This window comes from Amblyomma maculatum, chromosome 11 (genome assembly GCF_055883805.1).
Source record: "Amblyomma maculatum isolate TAMU_Amacu chromosome 11, ASM5588380v1, whole genome shotgun sequence".
Taxonomy (NCBI): domain Eukaryota; kingdom Metazoa; phylum Arthropoda; class Arachnida; order Ixodida; family Ixodidae; genus Amblyomma; species Amblyomma maculatum.
The window spans coordinates 82,158,668-82,167,467 of record NC_139354.1 but is presented as its reverse complement, the minus strand read 5'-3'; the positions used below and the strand labels follow the sequence as shown (position 1 = coordinate 82,167,467).

General features: G+C 46.7%; 1 pseudogene; it reads right to left on the bottom strand.

The window, feature by feature from the left end:
* Positions 1-4,597: 4,597 nt before the first annotated feature.
* LOC146174269 (uncharacterized) lies at positions 4,598-5,799 on the bottom strand (annotated as a pseudogene).
* Between the last annotated feature and the right edge of the window lie 3,001 nt (positions 5,800-8,800).

Here is an 8,800-nt window from a genome sequence, read left to right as displayed (position 1 = left end):
AGAAAGGAAGTGGGTTTGCATCGATAGAATGCCAGTTCCTGATTACAAAAAGACCACTCTTACTGAAAACAGAGCTGTTATAAGGTAGTAAAGAAGAATAACAGAAATACAGGTATCGCCACCACAGCCAAACGGCCGAGGCTCGCAACTACAAATCACGTGACGCGCTAGGGATCCCGGAGGCTGACAAATGCGAATTACGTTGCATATTTGAATGCGGTAGTACGTTTTTTCTCAAACATGATAACACGCTTTTATCATACGTAAACGACGGCGAAAAGACAACGTAAACGTTGCAAGGCAAATACAAAAATATACTTGGAGGCGCCACAGGCGCCCACTTCAGTTTTGGTTATGTTTCGGCTCAGGCATTTCGTGCGCACTCGGATAGTTTGTTCGAACCTGCAGCGCCTGAATTACGAGCTTGGAGCAGCAGATGCGCCTTGACGGTTCTCATTTGAGCATTCGGAGGCACGAGCGAGCGAAATCCGCTACCGCCGACACGCTCCTTCGTTCACACTTCTGCGCCAACAAATCGCCGCCGTTGCCGCTTCGACTGCGACCTGATCGCTTGACTGCAGCTACGTACGCCACGAAAAGCATACGTATGCTAAGTACCGAAGGAAAAACGAATTATCACTCAATTGTTCACTAAATCATGGCACATCTGACCAACATATACTGCGTCAACAAGACCTTCAACGTGCTATTTGCAGGCGTCGTAAACAAAAGGGGCATACTTGCCGCTCATACCAAGGAGAGTGTCGATATATTGCGCTCGTCGCCCGGCGAAAAAAAGGGCCTCGGGTAAAAAGTAAAAACTAAAAATGACGAAGCACCAGAAATACATTACAAAAGGTTAAAAAAATTCGACTTGTAAAAAAAAAAAAACTGCCAGAAGCGGTAAGATTCGAACTCGCTACTTCTTGCTCCGTAACATTCGGCGCTAACCGCTCGGCTATGCCGCGCTTTTTTTTCTTCATTGCCTGATTTCAGCACAATACACAAAACCACTTACAGGGCACAACGAGCATTCATTGATACAACAATCATCCAGGTGGGTTCTGGCGTCGTCGTGCTAAAATTCTCTCAGGGTCACTAATGGCTCCAATCTTCCGAGCCACTCGGGAGCTTCAGGAGCAAGTTTCTGAATTTCAATATATCTACTCATGGCTTCCCGAAAATAGATCCGTGCTGGCCGTGCGTCAGGATCGCAATGGTATCCTGCCATTCTCGAGCGCCAAATACAGTGGAGGGCCATTAGCATAATAAGGTCAAATGGCACCCCATCCTCATTCTCTACTGGCAAGTACCTAATACATGCGAGTCTAATGAAAATTCCTTTTTTAAAGTCCTTTGTAAAATATCCCAAAAGTACACCCCTTCCCAACAATGCAGGAAAACGTGGTCTATAGTTTCTGGCTGTTTACAAATTAAGCAATGCGAACCCCAAGGTAAAAATAAATTCTTCCTTTCCAAGAACTTCTTTACTGGCAGTGTTTCCGTGTGTAACTTAAAGAAAAACGTTTTTGCATTTGACGGGACCTGCATCGCCTTCACCCGCTTAAGTACGTCGCGTCCTGGTCCTCCACTGTATAAGGCCCTGTACATTGGTATGGGTAGAACTACGTCGCACAAATCCTTGTACAGCTTCTTCCTGCTAACACAAGATAAATATTCATAAGAAAATCGAACAGACAGGAATCGCACACTAGCGACAACTTCTCTAAAATAACCAAAAATGCGTCCCGATACACTTTCGGTCGAGACAACAAAGTCCGGCAGTGCATTTCCGAGCCTTAATTGGCACACAGTACGCAAAAATGGATCTTTTACATCACGAACAAAAAAAAAAAAAAATCTGCTGACAATCTGTCGTAGAAACAAATGCCCCAAACCCAGTCCACCGTCCTTCACCCGCCTAAACAAACTTGTAGGGCTACATCGTTCCCATTCTGCTGCCCACAAAAAAATGGCAAATATCCGGTGCAGTCTCTGTACGTTCATCCTTGCACAATGCAACACTTGCATCACGTACCACAGCTTCGACATAAAAAACATATTGCACACTGTGGCCCTGGCGAAAACTGACAATTGTCGCCCTTTCCACCCCTCCACCTTTTCCCGCATGGCTTGAGACTGTGCCCTCCAGTACGAATCGCTATCGCGATAACTATCTAGTGGGACTCCCAAGTACTTTACTGGTGTTGTCACCCAGGACATGTTTGCGAACTTCTCGGGCATCGTTGGCCATTCTCCGTGCCAAAGCCCCAGGAACTTTGACCAATTTACTTTACTGCCGGAAACCTTTGTGAATTCTTTTACAGACGACACGGCCTCGATTACCCCTTCGCGATTCGCTGCGAATACAGCCACATCGTCCGCATATGCCAGCAGCTTAGCCTCTGCAGCTTGCAATTGGAAGCCACGAATTTTGTCGTTTTCTATGATATTTAAACACAGTGTCTCGATGTAAATGCAGAATAGCAAAGGGCTGAGGGGACAACCCTGGCGCACCGATCACTGCACGTTTATGGGGGCCCCCAAACTATTATTTACAATGAATCTTGTTGTGCAGCTTCGGTACGCCATGGCCACTCCCTCGCGAATGACGGACCCTACATTCACATGGTCGAGTATGCAGAACAGGATTTCATGTGAGATACAATCAAATGCTTTCTCCAGATCAAACTGAAGGATGGCTACACGACTGTTTGTGTGATCACAGCACTCAAGCACACTCCTCACTTTATGCACATTGGAAACAATGGATCTACCTTTGATCCCACACGTCTGGTGTGGTCCAACTAACTGTTGAATTATTGACTGTAGTCTACGGGCTAGAATTTTCATAAACACTTTGTAGTCTACATTCGTGAGTGCGATAGGGCGATATGCTGTAACCTGTTGTAACTTATCTCCTTCATTGCATTTAGGAATCAGCACTGTGTGGGATTAAGTGGAGGGTTAAGTGGAGAAATATGGGAGAGGCCTTCGCCCTGCAGTGGGTGTAATCAGGCTGATGATGATGACTGTGTGGGATTTGCCATAAGACGGGGGCAATACATTTACGTTGTAGGACTCGTTGTACACGGCTGTCAGTACCGGCACTATTTCATGTTTGTATGCTTTGTAGAACGCCGCGCTTAACCCGTCGGGGCCGGGAGATTTTCCCGGGTTCAATTTTTCTATGGCAAGCTCGACCTCCGACGGGGCTATTGACATCTCCAGCCTATCTTTCTGCTCATCATCTAATCGCGGTAAAGCGCCAAGAAACGTTTCTTTGAATGCGTTTACTTCCACGTCTTGCTTTGTAAACAGCGTTCGATAATCGAGAAACGCCTGCTGGATATGACCACTTTCTCCAGATAACGTTCCGCCCCATTCGATCAGTTCAGTGTGATTTCTCTGAGCATGCGTCTTCTCGATTCCTAGTGCTCGTTTCGACGGTGTCTCCCCAGCAGCTATATCTTGCGCCTTCGCCCGCACAAGCGCACCACGATAGCGCTCTTCTTCGTACAGTTCAATCCTGTTTTTTATTTTCCTAATATCGTCCATCCATTTACCAGGCTCTTCGCTTTCTTTTTCAAGTAGTCTAGCCAGCAAGGATCTTAAATTGTCCTCCTCACGCTTCTCTTCTTGTCGTATACAGCTTGACCGTTCGATTGCTGCTATCTTTATTTGCTCTTTGCAAAGTTCCCACTGCTTCCATATTTTGATCTCCCTCCCAGACTCTATTTTGTCAATTTCTTCGCTTACTTTCCTACTAAAGATATCATCTGTAATGAGCTTATTATTTAATTTCCACGTCTCCCACGAAACCTGATTGCCTCGCTTTTTTGTCCTTATCCCGCACTCTACTAAACAATGATCAGAAAATGAAATTGGTACAACATTGTAACTACTGCATTTTGATATGACGTCTGTAGACACATAAATGCGATCCAGCCGCGCGTGGCTTGACCGCTGGAAATGTGTAAACTTCACACAACGCGTTCCTTCTAAACATTCCGCCACGTCGTCCAGGTTGCTAGTGTCTATAATTTTTGAGAGAGCCTCAGTACTTCTGTCCCTAAACGCTCTTGTACTGGACTTATCACAGCCTCTCAAGACGCAATTAAAGTCGCCCATGACAATCAGGGATTTATCACAACTGATGTACTTTTGTACGTTTTGAAAAAAGGCTACCCTCTCATCCACAACATTTGGAGCGTACACGCTAATAATGCGCCAATACTTTTTTTGTACAGAAAATCAACCCAAACACATCTGCCCGACGGACATGCCATATGCGCCTGAACCTCGAGTCCGGGTAATTTCTTAACAAAAATAACCCAGCCCGCAGACGTGCCAATTGCGTGGCTCACTACTGCAAAATACCTAGACGTGAAACGTCGCACCATGTTACCGGTCTCTTCTTCCCCGTCAACTTTCGTTTCCTGCACGGCCAGGACGTCGATGTCATACTCAGTTAAAAGGCGGTACACCTGGCCCTGCTTCTTCTTGCTTGCCAGTCCCCTGACATTAAGTGTACCCACTTTTATCGGAGCCGCAGAAGCCATTTTAATACAGAGGAAAGAGGCCGGTAACATGGTGCTTACCTCTCGCGTCTAGCGCGTGGCCAGACAACGTCTTTGACACCGGAGCCATCCGGTGCTGGCGGCAGGCCTGACTGCGGTGGCGGTTTGTCGTGGTGTCTCCTCTCCGCCGACACATTAGATCGCGACCGCAAAGTGGAACGCCGTCCTTGGCTGGTTTTTGCCGGCGGCTCCTCGACGCTGGAAGCTGTCGCCTTATCTCCCTCAGCACTGGTCTGGGCGTGGGACCGCTTCGATGGGGCAGGAACGCCGGTGGAGCGGGCGGCGTTCTTGTCATGGTTCTGCTCAAACAGAGACGCTGGTTCTGCTTCCTTGAGTGCCGGCCCGCTTATTCCTTCAGTCGGCTCCTCCATCTGGTTTCCCGCAGGTTCTCCCGCTTCAGGTTTCCGCCCGGCATCACTGCTGGAAGGTCCTGAAGAGTCCGTAGCGTCGGTTTTCTTTTCCTGTTCCTCAATGCCTTTTGCGGATTCCTCGGCCTCCACTACGTCCATCAGGAGCTCCGCCGTGTCGTCTTTTGACGCTGCACCCGTAGCTGCCGCATAAGTGCGTACACAATCGTTGTCTGCGTGGCCGTACCGCCGACATTTCGTACAGCGGGGGACTTTGCATTCCCGGCGCAAGTGACCGGTGCCGTGGCAGCGGAGGCACTGCATCGGGCGTCCAGGCGCCACGACAAGGGCCAACTCTCCGGCGACGCGTACCTGATGTGGCAGGTCGTCCACTTTCAGGCCCGGCTTCAACTTCAGTAGGACAGTCATTGTCGTAGAACCCTTTTCATTGACGCCTTGTATCCGCCACCGCGCCCGCGTGACTTCCCTCACCTTGCCAAATGCCGCGAACGCCGTTCGGATGTCGTCGTCGGCCACGCCGTGAAGCATCCAGTGAAGCCGCAGCTTTACCTGCTGGTCTTCCGGGTCGATGATATGACAGCGGCGTTTCTTCACTTGCAGCTCCTTGAAGGCGAGCAGCTTCTTTGTGGCCTCCGCAATCCGCAGGGTAACCGCCCAGACATGGTTGATTTGGTACGCCCCCAAAGCAAACACGTCGGGGAGCGTACCAGACTTGGCCAGGGCGTCTCGAAAATCTTCAACCCGGAAAGGCCTCACTCGTACATCACCGTGAAGAAACACCGTGTTTAAAACAACACGGCCGGTTGGCAGTGTAGGCAAAATAATCTGGTAGTCCTTATCTTCACTTGCATCGATCCTGTTTCCGCGGCCGTCAACGGCCGCTATCGCCGCTCAGTTAGAGCCCATGACCCTGCGTTCCGTTCAGCTCGGCTACCGGAAGCAGAATGATCGGCTACGCCGGGCCACAAGTACCTTGGAAATATTTCTAGTTTTTATGTCATGGCCCTATTTACAATAAAGTGTTTCTGCTGCCGGTCTAAAATTTACAACTTCTTGATCATCGGCGCATGCTGCCTGCTCTCACGTCTTGCAACTAATGTTCTGGATGCCTATGCTCACTATATTGTGCACTGGATCCATTTTAACATGTGGAATTTCACAGCGCTGGCAAATGTAGTGGCGCCGGCCCTTCGGTCATGTTCTGCTACCGTGTACGTAATTTTCGCTGAACACGGAGCTGTAGCACAAACCTTGAAGGAAAGAAGTGCGACGAAGCTTCAAAACTGACAAGCGCAGCAGCGAGGACACTATTTTGCTGGTAACTAAATCTTATTTGTATGTAAACATGTCAGGAAGCGTTGCGATGACCGAGGGCTCGGTTTGTTTATACACAGTGCAAGAAGGAGCGCAAAAGCTTGAGAAACATGTAAAGTATTGTGCATTACAAGCGCTCTACGTTTTTTTTTCTTCCTTTATGGGGCCCATCACTCGGTAAATTACTCTCTTCATCGTTTATTTATTTCGGCTGAGGCCGTCATTGCGAGTACGCTGTTGCCAAGTTGGCCCTTGAGGGATGCGACGCCGCGGGCCGCGCCGGCTCGCTAGCTATCACGGAGTCTCCGCGTACGTCATAGTGTGCGTCACTCAACTCCAACTACGTAGTTGGAGGCCACAGTTTGAATTCGACCGGCGGGAACAAGAAAAAACCTCAACTTCTTATCGCAATATCTCAGCAATTATTCCATTTTTTGCTGCCGATATGCGGCGACAGTGTCACCAAATGTGGTTTATTAGATTTTCATACCATCTTTGGCTGTCTTTAGTGTCCCTTTAAAGGGCAACTCCGGGGTTTTTTGACATTCGAATATTGTAGTGAAAATGTTACCACAGGTTCTCCTCTCCGTCCTGACGCATGTCACAAAATTTGGGCGCCGTACGATAATCCGTTCACGCGCAATACGGCTTTAAAATATGCCGTTTTCATGGCTTAAGTTCAGAGTATTTCTGCGGGCAACACTGAGTTTCTGACGTCACAAACAGTATACAGGCGTTAATGTCCACTTCCCGCGTGATTATGAAATTGTGAGGCTTATATTGAACTACAGCAGACATTTTATGCAGTGCATCATGATTTCCACACTTTATTTTCACCATCCAACGCACGTACGAGGGTTTTTCTAATACTGAGTTGACGCCACCGTTTCGTCGACTGGAACGTCGTTTCTGGCCGTGAAAGCAGTTTCGGTTTCAATTTGCTGTTTTCTTTTTTTAAATACTTTTAATTAGAATTTTGAAAAACGGTTTTTTGTGTTGGAGTCAGGACGTGCCGAGAGATGTAAATAAATTAAAAGCAAAAAAATGATGAAAAAACCACCGGAGTTGCCCTTTAAAGCGGTAAAAACGAAATTGGGCATAGGCAAAAACCAGATGCATGCGATAAGGGACAAGGCGGGCAACGTCATCACGAATATGGACAAGATAGTCAAAGCAGCCGAGGAGTTCTATACAGATCTCTACAGCAGCCAAAGTAGAGAGGACTGCAATGAGATTGGCGGTAGGGAAAAACAGTTAGAAGTTCCACCATTGTTGAAGAACGAGGTCAAGAAAGCATTAAAAACTATGAAAAGGGGGAAATCAGCTGAAGAGAATCAGTTACCTACAGATTTGTTAAAAGACGGGGGAGATATCGTGCTAGAAAAACTGGCCACCCTGTATACGCAGTGCCTGGTGTCATTGACGGTACCGGAACCATGGATAAATGCAAACATTCATAAGAAAGGGGACTCTAAGGACCTTAAAAATTACAGACAAATAAGCGTACTGTCTGTTACGTATAAGGTATTTACTATGATTATCGCTAATAGAATCAGGACAACCTTAGACTGCAATCAAGCAAAGGATCAAGCAGGTTTTCGGAAACGGTACTCTACTATCGATCATATCCATACCATCAACCTGGTGATAGAAAAATGCTCGGAATATAACCAGCCCTTATACATAGCATTTATTGATTACGAAAAAGCATATGACTCAGTTGAAATTTCGGCAGTGATGCAGGCATTGCGAAATCAGGGGGTAGACGAGCCGTACGTGAAAGTGCTGGAAGATTATATATATATATATATATATATATATATATATATATATATATATATATATATATATATATATATATATATATATATATATATATATCAGTAAAACAAGCTTTTGGGCGAGTTGGTAGCTTACATTCGACATAGCCGCAGCGAAAAATCACAATCACAGCAGGAAGACACGTACACAAAGACGAACGCTGCACTCACAACTGGTTTATTTCCGAGAAGAACGCGAACGCGGTCCTTGTGTACGTGTCTTCCTTCTGTGATTGTGTTTTTTTCGCTGCGGCTATGTCGAATATATATATATATATATATATATATATATATATATATATATATATATATATATATATATGAAGAAAAGAAGCCAACAGTCGGCGAGGCCAAGGAAAGCGTTGGAGATTGTATTTTATGTCTTTCTTTTTTTATATTTATTTGGATAATCACAGAAATTAGTAATGTAATCTACTTAGGGGAAAGATATATAAACACAAAGTAGAAGAAAAAACAACGTGCCGACGGTGGGGACCGAACCCACGACCTCAGAATATCGCGTCCGGTGCTCTTCCAACTGAGCTACATCGGCCGCTGTCCCCCCTGCTACTTTCTTGGGTAATAATGTTTGTCTGTATACGAACCTTGAGAGTGTTCACCAGCGCCACCCTCAGCCATAGTGGCGGACGTGGAACGTCCTGTGTTACCGCCAGCGTCACGTAGAACGTGACCAAGAACGAGGGCGAAAGCTGTGCTA